The following is a 25,028-nucleotide window of genomic DNA, read 5'->3' on the forward strand; positions in this document are numbered from 1 at the left end:
AAACAGGGATCCTCCCATGGTTTGAAGATGGCTGTTGGGACACCATCTGGCCTTGTGATATCAGGCGAGGCAGTGTGGTCCAGTAGAATGAGAATCTCTGGGTAAGTTGTTTGGTCCCTCTGCGCCTCAGTTTCCACATCTATAAAATGGGAATAATAACACCTACTTTGAGTTTTAGGAGGAGAAACAGCTTAGCCTCCTATGCTGAGGGTTGGATAAGCATTCAGCCCAGAGCCTGAACTGTCATAGGATCTCAGTAGATGTTCATTGTCTCTCATCTCACCCTGTCTACTGAGCAGTCCACACTTATTTTATGAGATTACCCTGAGCCTCAGTTTTCCCAGCAATGAAATGGAGACAGTGGAACCAGCACAAGGTGTTAGAGGGGCACTAGACAGCAAGTTAATCTTCTTGCTTCGAGCTTGAAGAGACCAGATGCACCATTAGTATTTGTTGATTGAATGGTTGATTGTAGCTTCCTTACAACCACCATAATAATACTTAGCACAGGGCTGGGAAACCCGGAGGTACTTCGTAAATACGCAGGGACTTGAAGCAAATGTGAAAGAACCTGCCAAAGGGGCAGGTGGATTACCCCTTTCCAGGGCACACCAGGCCGGGTGGGCTGCTGGGGCTGAGCCCATGAAATTTACACCAGACTTCCAAACATATTCAGAATCAGGGAATTAGGAGACAACGGAGGAGGCTGCCAAAAAGAATTTATCTTGGAAGTGGAGCTTGGGGAATAGCACTAATATTTTCGGAAATTGAAACTCCAACCATGAAATTGCCTATCATTTATCATACATGGTCTCTCAAAGGGGAAACGGAAAAGCATTTAGTCTTATTGCTTTTTAAACACATGATTGCTGAGCACAGCCATCCAGGCTGTGGTTTTAAGAGCTGATGTGTCTGACGGGGTTCTGCCAGCATGTCCCCACAGCGTCATGCAAGGCCAAGCGCTGTAGACTGTCCTGTGTCAAACACCCTGGGCTGCACACGGGGAGGGTCCCACCCAGGTCTGGCTGTGGCCACTGGGTGCCATGCGAATTTGGGCATGCGTCGGAACCCCCGATCTTCCCCAGGCCCTTTTTAATGCCCAGAAGTCATCTCACTGTTAAAGGCTTCACTACTTTTAGTTTCAGGACTCCCTTTGCAAGGGTCCCACAGTGTCCACCACGTCCACCCTACCTGCCGATGGCCATCCCATGGCTTCTTGGCTTCCTTGGGTGGAATGGCCACAGTTGAACCCATGCTCAAAGCACCATCTTCCCATGCCCCTGGCCAGCCTCCTGGCTTCCCCTGCTTGGTGAAAGGGCATCCTGTTGCCTTGGTAGGTAGGATCGGCTGTAGGGCATGGACACATGGTCACTCAAACATATCAGTGGTTTACAGGCGGCATTCTGCGGTCCCGTGGCTCATCCCAGCTGATAGCCCCAGTAGGGGCGGTTCCTGACTGACAGCCTTTGCATGGGGGTGGGGCACTGTTTCTTTATGCTATCTATTTGAGATGGTGAAGAGGGAGAGAGAAGCCACGGATCAGCATGGGCCAAAGCCCTCTTCGGTCACCCTCCTGCTCCCAATAACCTTGCAGGGAAGAGAGGGACTGCAAAATTATTGTCACCACTTACAGATGGAGATCCTGAGGTTGCATGAGCATGTGTAAGTCATCCAAGGGCACAACAACAGAAGTGCTGATGTGAGATTCTGACCCAGGCCTTCTGACATCCAGCACTGGGTTCCTTCTCTGGTGCAAAGAAGGGCCCCAGGACAATGGCATACGCTGATATAAAGTCAGAGGACATGAGCTCTTGCTCCCCTCTTGTGCTGCCAGCTGCTGCCTGCTGCTCCATACCTGGGTGGGCCCTGGGGAAGTGGGGGTGATCATGGGGCAGCATTTCCTAGAACTCCCATGTACCCCCTGGCCATCACGGTCTCACCCATGGCTTTAGACAGCAGCTCTGTGCTGCTGATGTTCATGCCCCCACCTCCACTGAGCGGACCTCTCCACTGAGCTTGGTAGCGGATTGGCACCTGCCTCGTGGATGCCTCCCCCTGGAAGTCCTCCAGGTACCACCAAGTTGAACACACTTGTTCTTAGGGAATTCTAAGTCCCATCTTGGAAATCTTCACATCTAGACCTTGTTAACTTTGTTCCCACTGGAAAGACCTTTTGAGTGAGGTTTTATTGATTTTTTTTCTCATGTTTCTTCAAGACTCACCACCAGAAATGGCTCTGTGATGAATGTGTCTTTGTAACATTGTCAATATTCTGCTTTGTCTTTGATGCTATGATTGCTTCTCCTAACTCTTTCACAAAAATGCCTGCTCTGACCCAGTCCTGGCTGGCGCTGGGGGTGGGTGGACTTGAAATCTCTTGCCATCGTTAACTTTTTCCATTTATTAAACATCAAGCCTCAAAAGTTTCCCCGTATGTCTTGGTTACCAAGAAGCTCAGAACATAATGAAATGCTCAATCCCGGTCATTTTATTAGCCCACACTATAATATATATTCTTCTTCTCTTTGTACATTTTTTTTTATTGTGGTAAAATATATGCAACATGAAACTTGCCATTTTAACCATTTCTCAGCGTACGGTTCCGTGGTGTTAAGTGCCTTCATATTTCACAACCAGTAACAGCACCTGCCTCTAGAATTCTTTTCTTCTTCCCCAACTGAAACTCTGTGCCCATTAAACACGAACTCCCTACCCTGCCCACTTCCAGCCCCTGACTACGGCCATTCTACTTTCTGTCTCGAATTTGCCTAGTCTAGGCACCTGCTACCAGTGAAACCAGACGCTCTTAGCTCTTTTGTGACCAACTTGTTTCACTTAGCATGATGCCTTCAAGGTTCTTCTATGTCACAGCCTGGGTCAGGATTTCCTTCCTTTGTAAGGCTGAGTGCTATTCCCCTGGACGTGTGTCCCACATTTTGTTTATCCATTCATTTGTCGATGGCTGCTTGGGTGGCTCCCACTTTTCTTGGCTGTTGCAAACTCGGCTTCTAGGGACACAGTTATATGATGATCTGTTCGGGTCCCAGCTCCAGGTGTTTTGGTGTATATGTCGGCATGTCAATTTTAATTTCCTGTTCTAACAGCTTTATTGGCTATATGTCTGTCAACATGAGAAGCAAGTGCACCTAACCTGTTTTGGCCAGCACTGTGTGGCTGCCCTCATTCTAGTCCTTTACCTATGCTTCTCTTTTGATTTATATTCATCTCTATTTTACAGCTGAGAAATTGCTTCTTTTTGGAAGAAGGAGGTGTAACGATGATCACAAAGCTATTAACTAATGAATCGAGCTGCCTCTGTATTCCTTAGCCCACCCACAGCAGTGTGACTTCCTCCACCCCTGATTCGATGGCAGTGCTTTGGCAAGGTCATCAGGGACCTGCAGGCAGCCAAACCAGTGAAAGCCAGACCTGCTGCTGCTACCAGCTCCATGACCCCTAATCCTTCCTGAACCTTCCTTCTTGGTGTCTGGGATACCACCCTGTCCTGATTTCTTTCCCTGGCTGTCTCTTTGTGGGTCCTTTCTCTCCACTGACCTTCTCCACTGACCTTCAAAGGAAGGCAGTCTCCATGGCTCCGTCCTGGACTATCCGCTCTTCTTACTCGGCATGACTGACTCCCTGGTCTTCATGCCATTGCGGTCACTGCCTCACCTGGCAGAGGGATCCCCAGTCTCAATCTCTAGCCCTGGGCCTCCCCACCCTAAGCATCCCACCTGCCCGTCTAGCTGCCAGACCAGTGCATCTCTCCCTAGAGTGCTCCACGGTGAGCTTAAACTCAACACGATCCCCGTCCCCCACGAAGTTCATTACCACCCGCCCCACCCACTGCCCCATCTACCCAGCTGCCTGAGCCACCAACTGATTAACTATATTTTCGTTTATCATCCTGCCTCGCCAATCTTACCTCCTTGGTATTTCTTTTATTATTTTTAAAAAATATTTTATTCATTTATTTGACAGACAGAGATCACAGGCAAAGAAGCAGGTAGAGAGAAAAGGGGAAGCAGCCTCCCCGCTGAGCAGAGAGCCCGATGCGGGGCTCCATCCCAGGGCCTTGGGATCATGACCCGAGCCGAAGGCAGAGGCTTTAACCCACTGAGCCACCCAGGTGCCCCCCTTCTTGGTATTTCTAAGACTGGCCTTTCTTTAGTCCTCTTTCCAAGATCAGATTTCATCTTTCCTTGCCCGGAGGGTCTGAGCTGGCTGGAGACAGGTCTTCCCCTTTAGTCTTGCCCTGTTCCGATTCATCTTCCTCAGTTGTCGGATGAGCTTAGGTCACACACAGAGCTGGCTGTGCCCCTGCTTTACTCGCAGCCCTCTGGGGGGCTCCTTGGTATTGACAGGACGAAGTCTGGGCTCTGAGGTTGGCATTTACACCTCCACAGCCCGGCCCTTTGCTCCCCTCCAGCCGGCCTTGCCACTGTGTGGTCCACCCTTTCCTTGATGGAGTGTACCTACCACATGCCAGCTGCGAGGGGAGGGTGATGGCGGGGCTGAGAGCAGGGTGCCTGCTGCTGGGGTAGGGCGAGAGAGACGGTCACCAATCCGGGGTCACCCAGTCTGGTATGTTTCATGATGGGATAGCATGGGGGTAAGGAGTGTTTCATACCAGATGATGGACATGCTTGGCCCCTTAGTCCTGATAGTGATTCTACGTCCCTCCTCTGTCCCCTCAGGCCTCCCTGAGTTCTCCTCTGCACCCCTTCCATGTCCTCCTAATCGGTCTCCTACCCAGTGCCATCAGAACTTCCTTTCTAAAACACAAATCTGAAGATGGCTACGGGAAACATCCAACGTCTTTGATTGAGCCCGAGACCCTTCCCAGTGAGGGTCTTTTCTTTGCCCCTGAGCTCCCCTTCCCTCCTGCTCTTGCCCACTAGCCATGCTCCACTGCCGGTCCGTTCCCAGCCAGGGGCGTGGGAGCGGGCTCTAGTGGTGGGCACAGAATGGCCGGTGAGAGATGGAGACAGGAGCTGCTGAGCATTCTTCAGCACATTCTGCAGTGAAGGGGAAACAGGAAAACCAGGATGGGAGCTAGGGAGAGGCGTGGTGAAGAATGTAGCTTGTTTATTATACCATGTGCATCCTGTCCAGGGTGACCTGGGGGACAGGGAGAAATGGGGTGCAGAAAGAGGAGACATCCAGTCTTGGACTCTTGAGAGAGGTGGGATCCAGACCCCATGTGGAACAGGGGCCCTTGGGCAGAGTAGTGGCCTTCGTCCACTCCTTGGGAGGGAGGGAGCAGAGGGGGGCGTGTGCAAGTGCAGGAGGCATGCCGGTTCCCCGATGGAAGGTTGAGGGAGTTCTGATTGCTACTATCTTCTGAGCAAAGCCTGAGACCCCTGAGGGTGGGGGTGGCGAGGGGTGTGGGGAGAGGAGAAAGGACAGGGCATCTGTGTGGGAGAACGGGGTTGTGGCGGCCAAGGCAGCTGCTCGGCGGCAGTGCTCCTTTGAAATTTGAGGCTGTGAATTTAGAGGAAAGTCAGTTTGCTTTTTCTGCAGTGGTGCGCTTCAGAAGGGTACAGGTATCACATAGGTGCATGTCTGGAGGGCACTGAGCTTGGGCATGGCATCGAAGTGTGTAGAAGGAAGGGAGGACGCTGGTGTGGGGGGACCTGAGCACAGCCGATGGGTATTGAACCTGAACAGTGGCGGTTGGTGGCCGGAGGGCTCAGTGAGGCCAAGGGAGAGTGGTCTGGAAGAATAGCTGGTAGCAGGTGGTCCCAGATGGGAGGCTTGAAGTGGGTATTGTGTAGATGGTAAGGAAGGTCTGGGTGCGATGCCCATGGCCGCTGGGTGGATAGGATGGTTGGAGCCAGGCTGGTGGAGGGATGGAGAGGTCTCTCTGTTGGATGGATCCTCAAAATGGATGTGAAGTCACCCAGTGGGGACGGAGAGAAAGCCAGCGGGCAAAGGGGCCCATTAAGTCTGCTGTGAATGCAGGGTGTGACCCGGGGGATAGTGGGTGACACTGCCGCAAGGATGGTGGTGAGAGGTAAAGTCAGTTGGCATGGAACTCAGAGGAGTTGGGGCATTTGAAGGGGGAGGACTTCTTAGAGGGGATCCACCTCCTGTCCCAGCCCTAGGTCATGTGGGATACGGAAGAGACAACAGCCTCTCCTGGGGAGCAGGTGGGGAAGTGGTGTGTGGTGGGACAGCCAGTTAGGGCAAGAAGTTTGGAAATGGGTGTTAGGGATGACAGGCTCCGAGTCCCTGGTGCGGAGGACGGGTTGCTGGAAACCTCCGTCTTTGTGTGGGGCTCAGATGCTGCTCTACGAAGGAATGCACCAGTCCCACGCTTCTGGTTCCTCAGCAGCAAAGTGGCATAATCATGGTCACGAGCTAGTGAATGATAAGGATGTTTTGGGATGAGGGTGTGGGCCCAGCCCCGGGCCGGTCAGGTGGCTCTCCCGTCGGTGGCACCTTACCTGCCGCTGATGGGCAGGAGTGCCCAGCCAGGCGAACCCAGCAGGTGGCGGTGGGAGGTTGTTGGCCCCGCTGGCCTGGGGAGGCCCCGTCCTCCACTCTGCTCAAGTTTTGCTGGTAAGAGATGCAGTGTATTTCGAGGGCGATTGAACACCGGCTGCTCTGTGACTTGGCAGGCGCTCGCGGCACAGGTGCGTGGGTCACTGTGAGGTGTGGGGAGGTATGCAGAGATGCAGCTCTGTGCTGGCCTGGAGGCAGGAGCCGAGGGCACGGGCCAGAGGTGGGACAAGGCAGGTGACTGCACTGGGCATTGGGAAGAAACCTCAAGGGACCAGGCTACATGGGAGAGAACATTTGCATTCTTTAAAGTAAATTAATTCGGACTGGGAGTCCCTAGCCTGTCAAGATGGGGGAAATTCGACCTACGGGCACTGGTTTCCATGGAGATGCCTATTGGCCTCGCCCTTGTAGTCCCTTCCGAGCCAGCTTTACTGGAAGCTTCGCCTAGCACTGTGATGCCTGGGGCGGCCAAGAACAACCCACACTGCCTTTGCCTGTCCATTTTACAGATGTGGGGGCGGGGGAGACCCACGGGGCCTCATGCTGCTTAGCCTGTGTGGAATGGCTCACCTTCCCATCCCTTCTTTCTTTATCTGGGGCCAAATCACTAGAGGACGCATCACGAGCCCACTTCCAGTCAGAAAGAGTGGTTGGTGCTGTGGGCAGGAGAATAGTCCCGACACTGAGGAGTGACAAAAGACTTCTCGGAGGAAGCAGGATCTGACCAGGACCTGGGATGATGGGCTGGGTCTGGGGACAGGGAGAAGGGAGGAGTATTGCTGGGGAACAGAGCAGTGAGGACAAAGGCGTGGCAGTAGGATGAGCTTGCATGTTTCCAGATCACCGAAGCGTCTAGCCTGGCTGCTGGTGTTGTAGCAGGACTTAGGTGACCCCCTTCCTTAGACCCGAAGCTGGTTGATTGGAGAGAAAAGGGGTCCTCATCTGGACCATGCGGGTGTGCCGTTGGGCTCACTCTTGGCTCCGTTTGTGTAAATAAGGAAAATGAGGATCAGATAGAGGATTTTGAATTCAGTTGTGTGCCTCCCTCGGCTCACCTGGCTATGGACAAAGCAGGGAACCATGTTGTGTTCTCCTAACTGTGCCATGAAGAGGGGAGAGAGGGTGCCCTCTCATCCTAAGGGTGGCCCCCAGGAGACTGATGGTCGTTTGTTCTGAGGGGCAACAGACAAAACTACCAAGGCAGAAGCCTGCTAGGACCCCAGCTGCCTGGCCTGCCTTGGATGGATGGATCCATTTCCTTTCTGTCTTCCGTCAGTCACTGCTAACAGGAAGGGTCTGGCTGGCCCCCCTGCATGTCCCTTCTCCTCCAGAAGCCTGTGCTTCATCTGTTGCCTCCAGCCTGCTGGAGGCCCAGAGCTTGGTTCACTTCTGCCCCTGCCCCCCGCCCCCCGCCCCCACCGCCAGCCATGGATTCCTGCTTCTTCAGTGTGATTGAATCTTCTTCAGCATAAACATTTCAGGATCTGGGAAGTGTCTCGACCAAGTCGCTCACTCACTGGTCCCAGCCCCATCCTTTAGCCAACTTTGGGGTCTGAATTCCCCACGTGAAAGCAGACATCCACCCAACAGCCCCTGTGATGGGCCCACTAGGGCTCTGAGTAATGGGAGCTGCCATGGACTGACCCACCAGCAACTGTATTCGTGTATTTGTCTCCTTACCCTCTCCACATCAGGATTGGAATTGTTGGTCTATTCAGCGCAGAGAGGTTAAGCGACTTGTTGAAGCTCTCACAGCTTGCAAGAGGCAGAGCTGGGATTAGAATCCAGAACCCTAGGACTCCAATGCCTAGGCTCATGCTGTGTGACCCATCCCTGAGACACCCACCCCTGGTTGGACCCTGGGATCCAGGGACACCCCACATCTACTCCCATAACCCCCTCCTGGAGTAACCCCCGACAGCTAGGGGCTCTATAGTCCTTATTCTTTTTTTTTTTTTTTTTAAGATTTTATTTATTTTTTTTTTGACAGAGAGAGATCACAAGCAGGCAGAGAGGCAGGCAGAGAGAGAGGAGGAAGCAGGCTCCCTGCTGAGCAGAGAGCCCGATGTGGGGCTCGATCCCAGGACCCTGGAATCATGCCCAGAGCTGAAGACAGAGGCTTTAACCCACTGAGCCACCCAGGCGCCCCTATAGTCCTGAATCTTAAACTACCAGGGGCCATGGCCCAGCAAGGACGGTCAGACCCACCGAGCGGTCTCTCCATGGTGTCCACGGGGGTGGGGGTGGGGGCTCCTTCCCTGGCTCAGGCAGGCCGGCGTGCACCGCGGCCGTCTCCAGGCAGCAGTAGGATGAATACCTGATGGTGATTAGCTAAATCATAACATCGCTCATGCCATGCATAAGTAATGAACCAACTGGTGCCAGGCTGCGCTGAGCGGCAGTGGGCACCCCCCCATTCCCCCCCGCCCCCCGCCCGGAGAAGCCACCACAGTGCTGCCTCCCTGTGTTATCTGGCACGTCAAGGGCTGCGACAATGAATATAGATTGACCTTATTATAGCAGCCGGCTGCTGATGCTAGGCGCAGCCAGGCATACTTTGCACAAATTAAAGGTGTCAGCATGTAATTTACGGTTCATGGCGAAGAGGGGTGCGGGGGGCGGGGAGGCACGGGACAGGTAGAAGGTAAGGTGGGCCGGCTTTGGGGCGTGCACCAGGAGCCCACGCACTAATGACAGGAGGTGCCGCCGACGGGTCATTTCATCCCGGTTTGCACGTTTTTGGCTATTCCCTGCTCAAGGGGAGCGGCCCCCTCTCCTGAGTGCCCCCCTGCACCCTCCGCGCATCCCCCCTCCCCAAGCTCTGCGTGCGTGCGTGTGTGTTTTTCAGCTAAATTACTGGTTTTACCTGAAGAGCGTAAAGTAGGTGTGCTAATTTACGGCTCGGCAGATCGAGCTGCAGTGTGGGGCGCTGTCTGGGAGGCCCCATAATACAACACCGTTTGACTAACACGCCCGAGAGCAGCTTGACATCTCGAGTTGGGCCTGTGATTAAAGTGGTAGTCTTCCTCCCCCTCCCTCTCCCTGCTCCAACGCGGGGAACAGATTAAACTCGAAGCAATAGATCTCGGTTTTCTTGCCATCCCACTGATATTCACAGTACACAGTTTGACACAAAGAGTAAGTTATACATCACAAACAACAGCCTCTGCTCTTTACCGTCCAGAATTAATTTTCCATTTGCTAAGCTTCCTGCTTCTCCGAGCCCATTTTCCTGCCACCGAGCAGGGCTCCGTTCTAGAAAAGGCAGGAGAGGAAAACCTCAGGTCAGCACTGGAAAGGGCTGGCTAGCTTAGCCCCTGGGGTTTACAGATGAGGGGAGCAGGTCCCAAAGTGGGGCGGTGACTTCCTGCCATCGTCCTGTGTGCTCCTGGCAGCGGCGGCTGAAAGCCCATCTTCCGATGGCTGTGTCAGGCACGTCCCCCGCCCCCCCACAGCCCTGCGGAGTGGAGAAGGTGGGCGGGGGTGTGGAGGAGCTGGGAGATTGCCAGGCTGCCTGAGTAGCTGATTATTCTCTGCTTGCCTTCTACCCACTCGACAACCAGCAAAACTCTCTCTGCCCTTCTCTGAGCCCCGGGTGGTGGTGGTGGGGGGCACCTTTAGGGACTGCTTGGTGCCTCTGGCTGCAACCTGGGCTTGGTCAATGGCAGGCACTGGAATGAGATGGGAAGGTGGGAGGAGAAAGATGGGTCTTTTTCCCTGTTGCTTCTCCCTGCTGTGATGCTGTGGCCCTGGGAATGGCTACCACCCTCTGTGTCTGTAGTCTTGGGGGGCAGCCCCTCTCCCAGCACTCTAACTCCCACTGGGGTCTGGCAATGCCATCTGCCCCTGCCTCTTTAGGTGTGGGGCTCCAGTGCCTCCTGGCACCACAGAGCCTCGGGATCCCCCTTCGGGTCCCCCTGACCCTATGTGCCTCTGTCAGCAGCCCCCTCCCTTCCTGCCCCTCCCATGGAACCGTTTGTGGGGAATTCTTTTCCTGGGAATTCCATTTCCTGCAGGACAGCACCTGGCATCATTTGAAAGGTTCTGGAGAACTCCGAGCAGCACCTCTTCTTTGTGGAGGACCCACACTTGCCTGAGTCCTCTGCCTATAGGCACACAGCAGGTGGCAGGTGTCCGAATCTCCCACGGCCGCCCTGGAAGTCAGGGGCCCCCCAGGAACCTTCCGGCATGAACCCAGCTGTCCTGTCGTGGCCTCTGACTGCCCCCTTCCACCAAGCCCTGTGCTAAGTGTTGCACACTTCACCTCGGGAGAGTTCACCGAGGCCACAAGCTTGGGACTTGCTGGCTCAAGGGCTGAGCTCCTTTTTCGATGCGGCATGGAAGGTTTACCTCCCCAAACCCACGTAGGGCACACACGCAGACAACAAGCACAAATGACTAAATGCCTTTTGGGAGTACTAAGATGAGCGTGGGTGCGAAGGCAGGGCCAGGAGTGATGAGCCCTGGAGGTGGCAGATGGCGTGAGTAAATCAGGGAGGGCCTTCCGGAGGAGGTAAATAAATACCGAAGACGAATGAGAATCTGGATGGAAGCACATTCCTGGGACAGGATGTACAGAGCCACTGGGCTGGGCAGGGGTTAGGGAACACAGATCGAATATGGACTCCCAGCCTTGCCTCTGACTTACTGCATCAGAATCTCTAGGGGTGCAGGCCGAGACCGTTTTGTTTTGTTTTCTTTTGAGGCAAATCTGATATGCCGCTGCCTTGGGAAGCACAGCCCCCCTCCCCGATTTGTACAGGGAAATGTACAAAGGAGGTGGGGCCAGGCTTAGGGCCCCAGGGACGCGATTCCACTGCCGGAGCTTGAACTCAAGCTCCCAGGCTCCCAGCACAGTGCCCACCCCTCCACTCATCCAGGGGACAGGGTGGAGATGCAGCCCCCAGATCCTGGTCTCACAGTACCCCGCCTCCCGTGACCGCTCCTCCTTCAAGACAGCGGGGGGGTGGGGGTGTTGGTGGATGAAGGTGGTGGCAAAGCGAGAACGCTCCTGGAATAACATGACATTTAGAAATATGAATCAGCTGGCACTTTCTGTTTTCTCCTCTGTACCAATTCCCCCCACCCCCACCCCAGCAGGCTCTCTCTCCAAGCTGCAGGAACAGCAGGCCTGGACAGCCAGGCAGGGAGTGGAACCAGCAGGGGGCCACCCACTCGGAGGAGTCGACGAAGTCTGAGATGATGGTACAGACCCGGGCTCCAGGCCAAGCGCTGCCCCTTCTTGCTGTGCAACTTTGGGCGAGGGGTGACACCTCTCTGGGCCTCAGCCCTAGGACACTCCCCATCACTCCTACCATGTGAGGAATGACCCTGCAAGTCTTGCTCTGTCCCCACCCCGCTCTTCTGCCCTGCTGTCCTGGAATTCCACAGCTAGGGTTCTGTTCATTTGGTCCCTGAATGACTGGAGTGCAGGATGGGGCAGACATGAGGGTGCTGGGGGGAGGAAGGATGCTGGACGTGGGACAGCCAGGCAGGGCTAGAGAATGAAAGGCCAGTGGCTCAGACAGGTGTCTTGGGTCCCATCCTCCCCATTTTTCACTCTTGTCAACTCAGGAGCAAGAATTTAGGGGCAGGGAGCACTCCTCCCACCCCCCTCCGGTCCTATCAGCTCCTGGCTCCATGCCAACATGTGGGTTGGGGACAGTGAGCAGCTAGTACCCTCATGATCTCTAAAACGTGAAGTGGCTGGGCATTCCTCAAGTCTGGCTGGAACAGCCCTGCTGGCATTGGAGCCTGGGCTTCTATGTCAGCCTCCCCAGCCCCTGCAGCAGCCTGAGGAGGAAGGCAGCTCTGTGTGTTTGCACCCTCCTACCCCTGGGTCAGTCCTGACTCCCCCACGTGTCCCCGCAGGCTGATGCAGGGCTGCGTGCCCAGCAGGTGCCCCAGGGACATCCACTGCATGGAGTCGATGTACCCCCAGGGGGCCCTCTCGGTCCTAGAAGGCATTAGCTTGCTTTCAAGACCAGCAACCTCAAGCCGGGTTCCTTCCTGGCCCTCAGTGACCACATCTGTGAAATGGGGGTGGTGATTCAGCTCACAGGTGGAGGAGCCCTTTCCGCTCTTGCCCTCCTTAGGTCCCCAGCTTCAGGAGGAGAATGGGTCAGAGTGTGGGATTAGAGCACAAGATAGCTGAGTCTCATTTACCACTACATATGTAGTCCCCCAGACGGGGCTGGCGTGCAGTAGGTGCTCAGTTCCTGTGTATGGAGGGGACAGTGGAAAGGAAGAAAGGGAGAGAGGGAGAGAGCTGGGGTCAGGCTAGGGTATGTAGCCTTATCGCTGGCTCCTGCCCAACCCTCCTCCCGAGGAAGGTCACCCTGAGAGGGATGATGGGGAGGGACCCTGGAGGAATCATCCCATAAAACAGAGCTCCATTCTAGAGACTGGCAAGTTGTGCTGCCATTTTCTACACCCCCTACTCGGTGGAATGCCCCAGCCTACAGCAGGGACTCGGAGCTGAGCACCCCGAGCCCTGAACCTTGGCAGACCACCCACCCCAGAGCCCCACTGAAGGATGTGTGAGTTCTAGATCCTGGTCTAGGAAGGGTGGGGTTGACCTGGCCACGGAGTGAGGGTGGAGTGAGGGTGGCTTGTTGAGGAAAATGTACCCTGGAAGCGGGAAATGTAAGAGTAGGGAGCCCGGGGCCCATCTGTGGGTCCTCATCTGGTTTGTCACCTGCCACTGGCTCTTCACCATTGATCAGAAGTAGACATTTGCTCCCCTATGTGAGACCTGACACGTGGTCAGAGCACTCTGTCTTGCCTGGGGCTTGTCTCCACCAACATCCTGGCCAGCCCTGCTCCGAGCACAGGCAGGAAGTGCCCTGAATTTCCTCTGTAGGTGATAGGGCTGCCCTGCCCTCAGCTAGCTGGGTGAGTTTACATCCTGTGATTTTGTTTTCAAGGCACACTTCTTCTTTGCTCTTTGTCCCCCCACTTTTTTTTTTTCTCGAAGGCCCTGGGGGAATAGGAGATGGCCCAGAAACATTTCCTTTCCCACCCTGGGACCCAGAATGCTGTTCTCCAGGGCTGCAGGGTCTTGGATGGCCTATGTTGGGTGGGGAGGCCATTGGGACAGGGTGGGCCTTGACTTAGAACTGGAGCCTCGGGGGATTCTAGACATAAGAAGAAACCTCAAAGAGCTACAAGCAGGCCATTGAACTCCTGAGGAAGCAGGAGACCCAGAGATGCCATACAACTCACTCAGTGACTTAACATTCCTTGTTTCTTAGAAGAGACAATGAAGTCTGCCCAGGGTTGTGTCATGGTGGGGCAGATCTTGGCCTGGAATGCCGTTCTCTGGGCTCCTAGCTCTCTCCCAGGACACTTTGCTGGTACCTCCATGTGCATGATTATTTATAAAGTAACCGTAATTATCCCTGCTCCACAGATGAGGAGCTGAAGCTCAAAACAGTGACATACTGGGCAAATAATTTAACACCTTCATCTCTACTGAGATCAGATGCCACAGGTCCAGTGGGTCGGGGATGACGCAGGGGTCAGCTCCTCCAGGAGGCCTGCCGGGAGTGCTTCCTTCTCCAAAGTCTTAATGAACTTATCTTGAGGGACAGAAAAAGAAAAGAAGGAAGGAAACATTCATGAGATGCCCACTCATGGCCAAGTACTGCGCTGGTGCTCATGGGGTCCCTCGGGACCACTCATTTTACAGATGAGGGTGCCCAGGTTCAGGTTCAGAAGGCTCAGGCCCAAACCCTGAGTGGGCTAACTCCCAAGTTCGATGTGCTTTTCTCACCTAGTCAACCCTATGGTTTGTTATTCTAGAACTGATTTCTCGGTGCATGTCTCTGCCTCTCAGCTCTAGCCCACCGACTCAAGACTCCGTCCTTCTGTGTGCATCCCGTGGCAGACACGTGGTCTGGCCCCAGGGGGAGTCAGCGAGACGCAAGGCCTTGAGAAGGTAGAGGGGACACAGGTCCTGGAGCAGGCAGGCAGGCTTCAAATGGCTCATCTGTCACTTCTTAGCACCGTGACCTCGGGTTCTCAGTTTTCTTCTCAGAGCTCTAGCATCTTCATCTCTAACATGGCGGGGGTCATAACCCTGAGTCCCAGGCTTACCATGTGATGTCTGGGGGAGTGATGAGCTGTGAGTGTCAAGCATGCGGCATGGCACAGAGAGGGTACCCAATATAGAGCAGCTTCTGCTCTCATCAGCTCCTGGGGTGCACCGCGTGCCCCCCACTCCCTGCTCTGACCTGGCCTTCTGGTCCTGGAGGAATCCTGCTTCCTCTGCTCCCCATGTTCTAGCTCTGGGCACCCAAGAACCTGTTTGTGTTTGTGTCGCTAGCTGTGAGTGGCAGCTGTGATCATGTCCTGCTTCTCAGCTGTTTACCCTGAGAGCCAGACTGGGCTCCCTGAGGTCTCTAGATGCCCAGAGGGAGGCAGGGAACTCAGTGAAGGTGCTGATCTCCCCTGGCCTGCCCGGAGCTGAGGAGGAGCCCTGGAGATGGTCTCCTGGCTTCACAGCAGGGGATAGGGGGCACAGTGGGCATTGCCAAGGGGACCAGAGCACCACCCTGCAGACTTGCTGCAGACAGAGGCTGGTCATATCTCCATCCCCAGGATGGTGGCAGCCAAGTCCCCAGGCAGGGTGGAAGAGGGGGTGGGGGGAAGGAGATGAAGACAGTCAAGTCAGCCATCAGGAGGTGTGAAGGGCAGGGCCCGTCTGCATGGTCTGGGCTTCCAGCTAGTTCCCCCACCCTTGGTCTTAGGTGGCAGGGGCTCCTTTGGGTGCTCAAACCAAGCTGACCTCTCAGAGAGGAGTTGGGGCATATCCAAGGCAGGAGTGTTGGTAGCTGTGGCTTTTCTTCTTTGCAGTCACATCTTACCTGGAGAGAGGTGTAGAGGGGGTCAGAGAGTCTTTCTGGAACTGTAGCTTCCATATCTGTATCTGTATACCCCCGGCTGAGGCTCGGAGTCTGATCTTGAATAAGGACATTCCTTTTTACCTGGGGGCGGGCGTCTGTTTTCCAGGGCTGGGTGTTCCTCTTTTATGATCTCCAAAGGGGATGATCCTCATTCCACTGTTTCTCACTCCTTTCTGTCTCCCCCGCTTACTTTGGAAACCTCCCTGCAGAGACTGTGGGTTTTCTTTTGGGCTGGAACCCCAGTGCCTAGCCCTGGAGGGGTTCAGTAAGTCTCCTCTACAGGAATGGGAGGCTCCGTCATCTGGCCCGGCTGGATGAATGATGGCAGAAGCAGAGGAAAGTTTTAGAAAGTTTTTCTGACTGTCCAGGGGTGTTCACGACACTCAGCTTGTTAGATCCCCTGCATAAGCCGCAGCAGGACCAGGTCCACAAATGAAGCTTCTTGAGCCCTGGAGGCAGGGGGCATCCCAGGCCAGATGATACCCCTGACTGGAGGGACAGCAGCAGGAGCGTGTCCCCCTGCCCTGAAGTTGGATCAGTAGTGCACAAAGGGGTCACATTTCCACCTGGGAATGGAGCTCAGGCTCCCGACGCAAGACCATAACTCCTAGGGGGCAATAATCAATAGTAAGCGTACATCTCTATGGTAAAGGCCAACGGATGAGGAGCTGAGGCCCAGGGTGGTGCCCTGGCTGGTGCCCTGGCTGGCTGGAGGTCACACTGTAAATTAGAAGTGGCCTTTGGGGGTGGGGGGTGCCTGATTAGCTCAGTGGGTTGAGCCTCTGCCTTCGGCTAAGGTCATGATCTCAGGGTCCTGGGATCGAGCCCCACGTCAGGCTCCCTGCTCAGCGAGGAGTCTGTTTCTCCCTTCCCTCTGCGTGCTCTCTCTCTCTTAAATAAAGAAATCTTTAGAAACCAAAACCAAGTGGTCTCTCTTGGCTTGCTAGGTGGAGTGGGCAGGCCGGAGAAGCGAAGCTTGCCAGATCTCAGAAAGAGTCCTCAGGAAAGAGGGCCAGCCTGATCGCCTAGAGTCTGTTCTTGGAGCCCCTGGGCAGGGGGGAGCCAAGAGCAGCCGTTCTAAGCATTTCAGCTCTGGCCTCACTATCAGCTACCCAAAGATGCACACGTATTTGTTTACTCATTATGCAGGTTCAAACGTAATACTATGTTATGCATAGGATGAAAATGCCCAAGGACAGATGTTTTAAGTGAGATTTCAAAATGTAAAAAATGATCTTGTTCTTTTCTTCTCATGGGCCTATTGCTGTGTCAGGCCCTGGGAGTTATGCACCCTCTTTTGGGGAGCAGAGACTAAGAACATCGGTTTTGGAGCCCAACAGACCAGTGTGTGAATCCTGACTTTTCTGGTCATTGTCGATGTGGCTTGAGGCCAGCTTCTAGACCTGAAACATTTAATCCTCTGTAAAAGGGGATAATAAATCTGAGTTTGCTGTGTGGCTTCGAGGAGATGATGGGTCCAGGGCCCAGCAGGCTGCAGGAGCTCACGTATGGTAACTATGGTGATGATGATCACGACGGGGCTTGCCCTTTCTTGCTAAAATTAACAAAATTCACCTCCACGTACCACGGGCCCACAGGCTGGTTTTCTGTGCTGGCCGTGATCGCAAGGATGGCAAGTCATGACCTGGCATCAGTGGGGGCGGGGGGGTATGTGTCCCTTCGCTGAATCCCACGGCCCCAGAGTCTCTGTGGACAGCTGGTCTCGGGACCTGGCTCAAGTAAAGCCCGCTTGGCGTCCCTGCCAGGTGGGGCTGAGCCGTGGGTCAGATGTCAGCTTGCGCCGTATTCCTTTTAAAATAATGGAAGTGTCAGCTTGAGTTCACGGGCTGGTCATGGTTTCGATCCCTCCCGAACTTCATAAGGCAAGTCCATGAATTATACAGTGCTGGAGCAGACGGCGCGAGGTACGGAAGCATCACAAGCCGGGCTTAATAAGGACACTCCTGCTATTCTTGGAAGGTATTTGCAAGTCAAAAATATGGTGCATGGGGATCTGATGTCGACTTCAGATTCTGAAGATTTCAGCTGGGTCAGCGGTATTTTATGTTAAATCCCATCAACAAAAAATAAAGACATGACGAGGGGCTCCGTACTTTGCTTTCTTTTTAATTTTAATTTTTTGATGATAGCACATATGGTCTCATGGGCCTGCCTCCTCCCTCCCACCTCATCGGCCTACCCTCCAAGTAGTGTCAACAGACATCTGTATACTTCCACAGACTCACGGTGCGGAGGGAACAGTCCCTTGTTGAGGAATGAACACGTAAGTATTCATTCCTACCAGGGCGCCCGAGTGGCTCAGTCAGCTAAGCGTCTGCCTTCAGCCCCAGTCATGATCTCAGGGTTCTGGGATCGAGTCCTGCATTGGGCTCTTGCTCAGTGGGTAGCCGGCTTCTCCTGCTCCCCCTGCTTGTGCTCTCTTGCTCTCTCTCTCTGTGTGTCAAATAAATTAATGAATAAAGCTTAAAGAAAAAAGACCTGCTACTTAAAAAAAAAAAAAAAGTATTCCTACCATTGAGAGTTTTGTGCTAAACGGGGAGACTATTAAAACTTTTCTATTTTCTTTCATATTTTTTCTCCAAGATTTTATATGACTGATACCTGCTATTCTGCAAAATATGTGTGTATCAGTTATTAGAGACTCAGTGGAGAAGGAGGAGAGAGAAGAGAAATGAGGATTTTACTACTTACCAAAAACTGGGGACTGATATCTATTAAAAAAAAAAACAAAAAAAGCCAAAACACAACGAAATTGCAGTTGAGAAGAAAAACCACCGTGAAAGTGGGAAAGCAGGTCTCTTCCAAGGAGGGTAGCCTTTTGTAAAAACCCAGATGCAGGTCCTGGCAAATGCAGGGTTCCTGCCTGGACTTCCCTGATACATCCACACGTGGGTTTGTTTACAAACTCAGTATTTGCAGGGAAAGGCAAGCAGGCATTCCATGTCAGAAGATGAGGGAGGATCAGCAGCAGGAACATCCAGGACGCCTCTGTGTCCCTCCTTTCCTGGCCTTTGATGACCACAAAGGACCACAAAGGACTTTGTGAACTCACTTCCTTGGAAACTGGAAAGTCAGTAGCATCTTTATGTCCCCAACGGCCTGGTGTATTTGGCAACCATCAAGTGTAAACCCATGGGGGCCACCGGGAGCACATTTATGGCAGCAACAAAGTGCAGGAACCATTGGTGAGTCAGAAACCTTGGAGGCTGGCAAAGGTCCCAGTGCTCAGAAGAAGGTGTGCCGACCAGCACTTCTCCAACAGAAATATGCATAAGAATCCTCTGGGATCTTATCCAAATAAATATGTGGTTTCTGGGAAGGACCTGAGATATTGCATTTCTAAAAGAGGCCAGGTGATGCTAATGCTGTTGGTCCATAGACCACACTTGGGGTTGTGAGGATGGAGACTGGGTTCATTCTTCCAAGAAGTACATTCAGATACGTGTGTGGCAGCCCTGGGATCTGGCACTGTGATGGGGATATGGAGATGTCAACACCTGACTTGTGGCTTCATGTCTACTTCCAGAACAGTACCCTAGATGGTTGGCCCATGTAGGATGCAGGTCCCGGGATGGTGGACAAGTCAGGGCCAGAGGACAGAACACTGGGCCAAGCAGGAGAAGACCTGGGTTCTCCTGGGACCAGCAGGCTCTACTACTCTGCTGTGTGACACTGGGAAGCCTGCCATAGCTTCCTTTTCCCCATCTGTTTGGGGTGAGGGGACATCCCTACAACATTCCATAAAATTGAGTAGGGTTGATACTCTGTGGCTGGACAATGTCCCAGATAATAACAGCTGTGGAAAGAGAACCATAACTATGGGTTCAAATCATGGTTCTAGTAAGAGTAATGTGTCCGTGGGCAACCTTGCTCATCTCCGTGAGCCTCGGTGATTAGGACATTGGCTGGGTGACCAATGAGCATGAGCCCAGGCCATCTTGAGAGATGGGCTCTGCTCCCCTGCCCTTTTTCTTTCCTCTTGGGGTCCCAGAGCTGGCTTCCCCAAGATCAGACAGGACAGCTTCAGCCCTGACTGAAACAGGCCTCCCGTCCTGGTCTCCCAACCAAAGCCTTCCTGTGTGAGGTCCTGGCGGGTTGGTGTCAGAGTCTGCAAATCTCCCAGGATAAGTCTGTCCTCATCTGGCTTGTCTTCCAGGGAAAGCCAGCCTGTGGAGGAATGCAACAATCTCATCTGGGCCAGTCTGACAGATAGATCTATTTCTCCACTGCATGTCTCAGTGCTCCAGTAGAAATTGGAGTAAAGCCCCTGCTCCCCTTAGGGATAGTGTGAGCCCAAGGAGGACACCGAGAATGCAGACTTGCTAAGCAACCATAGTGTCTGCATCCCCCTGAGGCTTTTTTTCCCCAAATACCTTCTTTCATAGAACTCATTCGTCTCTCTAGGCCCTATTTCTCCATCTAATAACAGCCCCAATTTTATTTAGGCTTCTACCCTCCCTCACTTTGGTCCATAGGTCTGGTTGAGGCTCAGTCAGAGCTCTGGGAGTGGATGTACAAAGCAAGCCTCGACCAATTGGAACATGCCCTCCTCTGGCCACAGTGATTGGTTCAGTGGGCTTGGCCATGTGACACCAGCTGGGCCAATCAGAAGGAGTCTCTGGATATTTGCTGGACATGCGGTTCTAGGTTCCAGCTGTCATCCATTGTTGCATCCTTGCCCTGGTAAGGCACACTTGTCACTATCTGTTTCCCCTGGTGTCTACTAAGATTTGCCATCTAGTCTGGTCTTTGGGCAGTTTTTCCCTCCTTGTTAACATGGGCTGGGACACAACTGTGTCCTCATCTGATCCCACAGGACATCTTCTCCTATTGCTGTCCATCCCGTGGGAGTCTCTGCCTCCCCAGTAGCCCTGCTGTTCTCTGCAGGCGTCTACACGTCTCCACGTCTCCACGTCTCCACGTCTGTTTTCTGTACCAATCTGGGTCCACGCCTTTGAGATCCTCCACTGGATAGTTTTACTTCTCCAAAGTTTGCTTTCACCCAAAGGCTCCTCCTTTTTTATTCCTCGAACTTGTCAGAAGCTCTGGCTCTGTTATTTCCTTTCCCACTGAGATTTGAACATCAAGAAGATTCGGGAATGTGGCTCCGTCTCCCAGCCTCGCACCTTGGTGAAGCTCTGTCCCACTCTTTTCTCTGCCTCCCACCCATCCCCACCCACCTTGCGTATCAATAGGTATCTGGCGGTCTGGCTTCCATTTGTCCTTTTTCCATTCTGCATCCTATGCCCCATTTCCTTCAGAGTTTTGTTTCCGGTTCTAAAAATTAGGCATTTAGAACTTAAAAGCAGTTCCTGCAAATCACAAATCTTAGCTTCCAAGAACTTGTCTCTGCTCTGAGTACCAAAAACCTGTTTTGAAGTGGAAAGAGTTGACTGTTTCTCTTCACACCTCGCATTCCTGATGTAATAATCCTAATCTTTCTGGAGGCAGAAGCACCCTTAAAGAAACGTCCAGAGGTGTGGAAAGCATGATCATCCTGCTGTGGTGTCATGGGTATCCTTGGCTCCCTGAAGCTTCCAGAGTTCTCTCGGGGTCAGGAAGAACCGGTTTTGGAGTCAGGGCACCCAAATTCTAATCCCAGTTCTGCTGCTTAATGGTTGCACAGAGTAGAAAAATCACCTCAGTTTTGTAAGTCTTAACTTTCCACCTCTATAAAATGGGTATTTGTTACTGCCCCATGGTCTTGCCTTTCCTGGCTAATATACTGAATTGGGGTCGATTTAGAAAAGGTAACCTTGTGTAGTGGGGATTCCCTGGGCTTCCACTTGTCATCGTTTTCGTCATCATCGTCATCGTCTTCTTCTTCTTTTGAACGGTTTGCACAAGGATCTCTGGGATATAATGGCTGGAAAGAGACAAACATACATGTTGGACGCTGGATTTGTCCATCTGGCTTCCCAGAGCTCAAGGAGCCAGGACTCATGGTGGGAAGGACCACGGGAAATAAATGAATGGTCTCCAGGGCCACTTGTCATTGCTGGGTAAGGTAAGTGCCAACTTTACAGAAAGATGTAAGATGCTTCTATTTATTTAATCACCACAAATGTCACTATTATCACAGATGACATTAATTTTTAGGAGAAAAGGAAGAAAATATGTTACATTTCTGTTTTGTGCATATGCTGATTGAATGAAAAGTTTATACCAGATGCCAACTTAAAATAAGGACATAGAAATATTTAATTGTTTGTATGTGTATATACATTTCTGTACACACAGTAGGTGTCAGCCGGGGCACTGGTTCTCAGCTGGGGACCAGTTTCGCTTCCCAGGGGACTTTTGGCAATATCTGGAAACATTTTTGGTTGTCCTGGATGGGGGATGATGAGTGCTACCACATCAAGTGGGTAGAGGCCCAGGACATTGCTGAATATCCCATGATACCCGGGACAGCCCAGTTCTCGCGCCCAAATGTCAATAGTGCTGCGAATGAGAGCTCCTGGCAGAGACGTACGTGTGAAGGCAGGAGTCTGGGGCAGCGTAGATGAAGGATGTGGAGCTCTACACCTTCCTTCCGTGGACCACTGAAACATCTTCCAGCCCCATCCCAACTGACTTATCGAGAAAGAACACAAGTCCCAGGCCAGGGAGAGGCTGGACCTTGTGGCCCTTATGAGACACAGCCTCTGTGTTCCTGGGGCTGCACACGGAGGCAGGCACAGCTGTCCTGTTGGTTTCTCCTTTGATTTACAACTCGCTGGTGATTCATACCTAATGGGGGTGCGGCCACCTGGGCTGGAGGTAAAGGGAAAGGGAAGCAGGGGAACTGGAGAGGAGAAGCTAAGCTATTTTGAAGTTTTATGGAGATTTGTGAGTATTTGCATACCATTTAAACCATTGTTCCCAAAAGAACTGGTTAGGTATGATTTGTCTATAGATGAAGACACCGAGATACATGGCTTTTGGCTCTATGTAAAGTATTTGTTTACATACATAAATTTATACACACAAGTAACAAAGCAACACATTTACTACCCTAACAGCTAGCACCGGAATTCCCTGGGGAATAGGCACTGGCCTCTTCTTTTAAGGGTACCTTCCTCAGCCCCAAAGTTTGGAAGGATGAAAGGAAAAAAAAACCCCAAATTTCCCAGACTCCCTTGCAGCTAGAGTTCTAATATTGAGCTTGGTGCTGCCAGTCAGATACCATTGAGCTGAGCTTTGAAAGTCGAAGTGAGGCCAGCTTCCTATCACGTTTAGCCCATGTCTGTGGGTTAGCAAGGTTGGGAGACAGGCCACTGGTTGCCGTGTCTCTGTGTCTAAGTGGCTGCCTTGTTGGAGTGGAGACAATCAGCGACAATGGCTTTGCGACCCTGGCTTCTGATCTCCGGACTGAACACACAGGGTCCCTGGTTCTCCACCTTCCTGGCCGGTCCAGACACAGCGGCCGTCTTTGTAGTCAGCTCAGTGCTGTCCGTAGACATTTCTGGAGGCCGGTGGGGGGGGGGGGCCTTCAGCCTTTTCTGGGTATTGCTTTGTTTTTAATCTTGTACTCTATTCCTTTCTGTTTCAAAGAGTATGCTGGTTTCTGTTTCCTGCTGGCTGACACAGAGCTTTATAAAGACACCACAGGGCTTGCTGAGAATGACTGGGCCAAGATGCGGGTTTAGAAAGCCACAAAGGAGGGAGAATGTCTCCAGTCAGCACTTCTTTCTCAGCTTCTCACAGACGAGGGGACCGTCCCTTCTGCTCTGCGCCCCAGGCTGGCGAACAAAGGCCCAGGCTTCAAACTCTGCGTTGGGGGTGTTCTCTCCCAGGTTGTGCAAAGCACAGGCTGGCCCCCTGAGGGAGAGCCCGCCCACCTCCAGGTGCCTCCCATGCCTCATGCTTGTCCTGGGCCCACTCACAGGTCTAACCTGGGGGCCTGGGTGACCTCAGCGCTGAGTTCAGAGACTTCTCAGCCTGCACACATGCGGTGGCCTGAAGAACAGTGTGGAAGGACCTCCTTCAAGAGCTCTCCAGTCTGCCCTGCACTGTGCACTGTGCTTGTGAGGCTGTGGTTCCCCAGGGAACTCCACTCCCTCCGCTGTGCCATCCTTGACCTGGCCTGCTAGGTAATGGAGGACCTCTGGTCCCAAACTTAAAATGGGTCTCATTAGCTACTTCCATGTAGCCTCATCAGGCACCCTGGGGGAATAGCAGCTTGGGGCATTACTCTGCAAGCTTTTGTGCCCAGTGCCCAGTTGTCAGGTTGGATGAACAGAAGCATGGGGTGCGAAACAGTGGAGGGGAGACTTCTGTGCTACTCCAGCTGGTCAGATACACCAGGAGAGTTGCATGTCCACAGAAAAACCAAGGGGCCCAGGCCACTGAATGGGGAGCAGGTGGCAAGGACTGAGCAACACACCTGTGTCCAAAAGGTGCTCAAACTGAACAGAAAACAAGGAAATGTAGACTAAAGCAGAAGAGCAAAAAGGTGCTTTTCACACCTGTCAGATGGACAGTCCCAGTACCTGGGACCAGAGCGGGTAATCTCTCTGCTCTCAGCACCGGCCATGCTGTTAGCTACAGGAGAGCTGGAGGGTGTTGCCAAGGGCAGAACCAGTGTGTTTTGGAAGGAAATGAAAGCGGGTTCTTCTCCTTTAGGTTCATAATGGCTGTGGAGCTAGCGAGGGGTGTGGGATGGAGTGGGTCCTGGCATCATTTTCCAAGCTCCTTTTCTGCCTCTAAAGCTTGCTGTGGGGCTCAAGGGACTGGGTGCTGAGTCCTGCCTTGCAGGCGAGGGTGCAGTATGGTGTAGCCCAGAGATTCAGCTTTAGAACCTATTCCCATGGACGTACTGTTCCCTTTGCCCGGGCTCAGAGGAGATCCCACACTGTGTGTCTGCGCAACCCTGGGAACTCCGGGAAATGCTTCTGCCATGGAGACAGGATGCCCGTTGGAAACAGCCTGTGGCCTCGGAGCATGTACTGATCTTCCCTGTTATTACTGACTGGGAATGGGTGTTGGTGGGTTTTTAAAAATATATTTTATTTTTGTTTATTTATTTGACACAGAGAGAGAGAGAATGAAAGAGAGAGAGAGAGAGAGCACACACAAGCAGGGAGAGCAGCAGGCAGAGGGAGAAGCAGGCTCACTACTGAATAAGGAGCCCGATGTGGGGCTCGATCCCAGAACCCTGAGCCGAAGGCAGACGCTTAGCTGACTGAGCCACCCAGGTCCCCCTGGTGGGATCTTTATCTCAGTCGAGTTCCCAAACTCCAAACTGTCCTGATAGCCAAAGATTTTTATAACTCACCTGGTAAGTGCCAGGCTACAGTGATGTGAGGTTAATTTAGGGTCTTAATTACCTACTGTATTATTTCATTATTTACTGTAAATATTTATCTGTTTTCCTATAGAAATATTAGTGTGTTGGATTACAGGGTGTTCCTTGGAACACACCGGTGTTACATACTCAATTTGTATGCACGGTATATTTTTCCTGGAACCCCACATTGCTGAATGTTGAGCTGTCTGGCCCTGAGATCTATTATAGTGGGCCTATATTATTTCTATTTTATGTACAAAGAAAACTCAGGTGTTTTTTTTTTTTTTAAGATTTTATTTATTTATTTGACAGACAGAGATCAC

At 52.7% G+C, this 25,028-nt stretch overlaps 1 long non-coding RNA gene across 3 annotated transcripts; it reads left to right on the forward strand.

The window, feature by feature from the left end:
• LOC116590594 lies at positions 1 to 24,470 on the forward strand. Of its 3 annotated transcripts, XR_004285665.1 has the most exons (4): positions 1 to 101; positions 19,910 to 20,117; positions 21,282 to 21,441; positions 22,971 to 24,470. It is a non-coding gene; the product is annotated as an uncharacterized LOC116590594 (long non-coding RNA). The 3 variants fall into 3 exon arrangements; XR_004285664.1 differs by having other exon boundaries at positions 19,910 to 21,441; XR_004285666.1 differs by lacking the exon at positions 1 to 101 and adding an exon at positions 17,919 to 18,619 and having other exon boundaries at positions 19,910 to 21,441.
• The last annotated feature ends 558 nt before the right edge of the window (positions 24,471 to 25,028 follow it).

Source organism: Mustela erminea, chromosome 5, assembly GCF_009829155.1.
Source record: "Mustela erminea isolate mMusErm1 chromosome 5, mMusErm1.Pri, whole genome shotgun sequence".
Classification (NCBI taxonomy): domain Eukaryota; kingdom Metazoa; phylum Chordata; class Mammalia; order Carnivora; family Mustelidae; genus Mustela; species Mustela erminea.